We start from the raw sequence: 3200 nt of genomic DNA on the forward strand, positions 1-3200 counted from the left end.
CTTCACACCTTACCTGTCTGGCCACAGGATGAAGGCTTGGCACAGAAAAGCAGAGCCATGGCCTGGGCCCCTCCCATTGTGTCAGGAAACCAGCACTGGGCTCACAGAGTCATAACTCAGCATATTTGGGAGCCCATGATGCTGGGCTTTCCTTTAGAAACCTGTGCTTCCTGCTAGACTGTACTTTAAAAAAAAATTGTGATACCAGCTCATGTACAGTCCTCATTTTGTTTAGCTAATGTAATAAACCTTTCCTTCCTTCTCTCTAAAAAACCCTGCTCTGTGAGTGGCATTGAGTTGAGGGGACTGAATTTCCACCCTCACAGCTGATTCAGAAGAGGACCTCTGGCTTGATCCTAAACAGGGAAAGCCAGACCCTAAGGCATTTATCTGTCCTTCTGAGACTGAGGAGGTGCAGGTGGTAGAGCCATCGACACCCTGTGGGCAGCTGTGAGATGTTCAGCAGGCTGAGTGGGCCTGAGTGAAGAGAAGGGCCCCCACACAAAGTCCACACACCCTCCTCTTGTCCCACATCTGAAGCCAGTTCTGGCCCGGGCTTTGCAGGTGTAAACACTAAGCAATCCTCTCCTGCCCAGGCCAGGGTTGTTTGCAATGGATGTTCTCTCATTTGCAAGATTTAAAAGTCTCAAAGTGAGGCACGTGGGAAGTGGGCAGTGCCACCATAGACTATGTTATGGGTGGGCATGGAAAAATGGACAGTCAAAATTTGCCCCTTGTTGTCCTATGGGTTTGAGGCACTTTTATTCATCATCGAGTGAAAGTTGTTTCAGTCTTCCGGAGTGGTTAATTGGTGTGGTTAATTTGTTCAAGGTCTGAGAACTGGAGGCACAACCTGGAGCTGATCCATCTGTGTCCCCAACACTAACTTGGACAAGGTACATGAAAAGATGCTTCATGCTTGCTTGTGGAATGAATGAATGAAACACTGCTACATGGGGTTCTACTATGGACACTGTAAACAGGTTACAGGCTGACTATAGAATGTAGGTTCTTAGTTTTCCTAGCAGAGGAGTTTGGACTTAGCAAGAAGCCACCATCAAGTGGTGATTTGGGTGGAAACAGTCACTAGGGCTGGCAAAAGAGCCCAAGCTCTTGTGCCAAGAGGCAGGTATGTGTAGATTCAGGGCCTTCAGGCTGAGGCGTAGCGCTTGCGGCAGGCAGCAAGTGGGAGGTCTCATGAGACCTGGCCCCAGTCCCAGGATGAGGAATCACCATGCACTGTGAAAAGCACGGTGATGGCATGACAGGTCAGTCAGACCAAGTCCAAATTCTGGCTGCTGCACTTCATAGGCTAACCCTAGGCAGCCCTCTGCATGGCTCAGAACCTCTGTTAGCCTGCAGAACAGAGTGTGTTCATGATACTCACTTTCAATGGCTGCTTTGAGGACTGCATAAAATACAGGTTTTCTAAAGTTGAGTCTAGGGCCTCGGACAGAAATGAGTGGTCAGTAACTAGTACACACACACACACACACACACACACACACACACACACACACACACACACACACACACACACACACACACACACACACACACACACACACACACACACACACACACACCTACCTTTGTGTGTGTACTAGGAGGAGGGCTTAAACTCAAGGCCCTAGCCCAGATGTCTTATCACATTCCAAGAGGCTGTGTTATGAGTGTTGGGGCAACAAATGCAGAAGTGTGGCATTAGAAATCAGCATCTCACAGCCTCTGGGAATTGGTCTTTGACAGCTGCTGTTCCTCCTTGCCTTCCCTTGGCCTTGTCCAGACCTGGTGGCTCCACAGCCCTTCCGAAGCAGCCTTCTCCCACTGGCCCTCCAGTTGAAGCGTTGACCAACACCTTGTTGGAGCTGAGCTCAAGGACATCGCCAGGCCGGTTTCCAGGGAGGTCAGTAGGGGAGCGAACAGAGGGCAGAACTGCACTCCCGAGGCACCTCTCCACCCGCACCTTGTCCCCAAACTCTTGCCAATTCCCTCCCAGCCCCACCCTCTGTCCAAAAACCACCAGAGCATGCTTGAGAAAAGTTAAGCTGTTTTATTTCACAGGATAGCTCCACATCAAACCAGCAGGCACCATCAGAATACACACAGAGGATCCAGTCAGACACTCTCTATAGGACGGGCGTTTGGTTGTAAGGTAGAGAGATGATACCCGGAAGAGGGCAACACATGTCACGCAGGGACAGGCAACCAGCAATTTCTTAGGGTGGTTTGTTTGTCCTGTCACAATTCGGGGAGGAAGGAAACCAAAGGAAACAAAAGAGACCAGCCACTCTGAAGCAATCAGAACCAAACCTACTGCCAAACCATGTAAACAGTCGTGGTGCTGGAAACCAGGGCCTGGGCAGCAGCGCCAGCCTCAGGGAGGGAAGGAGGTGCCCTCTGGTGGTTCAGGTTCAAGGAACGAACGGCTCTACGATTTGCCAGGGACAGTTCACACAGAAAAGGGGTGCGGGCGACGGGCAGCGATGGCCACCTGGCCAGTCCCGGAGGCTGGGACCGCGGGAGCCTGGCAGATCAAGCTCAGAGGGCCAGCAGGCCCCCCGCCCGACAGCAGAGCCCCCCTCAGCACCCGGGGCAATGAGGTGAGGACATTTTCTGCTTGGAATTCTCTGGGGAAGAGAGGAGACCCGGAGAACCGGGCAAGTTGACACGAAACGTCAGCATTAGCTCTGCATAGCAGAAAATCAGGGAAGCCACACCCCAGCCTGCCCCTTTCTGCCCTTTCCCTCCTCCGTGTGCCTCTGGCCTCCAGCCCTGCTCTGCAGGGCCCCACGCCGCAACTGTTGAGGCAGCCACTCCTGGGGGGGGGGCTTCTCGGGAACAAGAGGCGTGGGCTCTAGTGTGGAACCCTGTGTGGAAAGTTAGGGATAGAAAGACTGCGAGGAAGTTGAGTCTTGCGGTATCTCCATCTGCTGGGCACAAACGATGACCAGGTCCCGGCAGCCTGCTGCAACTTCACCCACGGAAGGAGAAAGACAAACACCCGACAAGGCACTCCAGGCGGGCCAGGGCGGAGGGAGCACACAGCACGGCCCTTCCTCCACGGGCTCCTCTGCGGACACCACGCACCAGTTTGAAGTGTCTGTAAGGCAGATCTCTGAAGCGCCGGGTCCAGCCGTAGGAGCCAAAGGACGGCTCCAGCTCTGTGTCTCATCCCACTCCGATCTCGTCACTGGGTA

The 3200-nt window shown here is 53.2% G+C and overlaps 1 protein-coding gene across 3 annotated transcripts in view; it reads right to left on the bottom strand.

Annotated features, from left to right (window-relative positions):
• Positions 1-2038: 2038 nt before the first annotated feature.
• LOC138824778 (SLIT-ROBO Rho GTPase-activating protein 3) overlaps positions 2039-3200 on the bottom strand; it is a 195941-nt gene continuing 194779 nt past the window's right edge. For all 3 annotated transcript variants that reach the window (XM_070019014.1, XM_070019012.1, XM_070019011.1), the window contains one exon: positions 2039-3200. This exon is cut by the window's right edge and continues 4272 nt beyond it. The gene's annotated coding sequence lies outside the window, so the exon portion shown is untranslated.

This window comes from Dipodomys merriami, unplaced genomic scaffold (genome assembly GCF_024711535.1).
Source record: "Dipodomys merriami isolate MVZ:Mamm:240054 unplaced genomic scaffold, mDipMer1.0.p SCAF_13, whole genome shotgun sequence".
NCBI lineage: Eukaryota > Metazoa > Chordata > Mammalia > Rodentia > Heteromyidae > Dipodomys > Dipodomys merriami.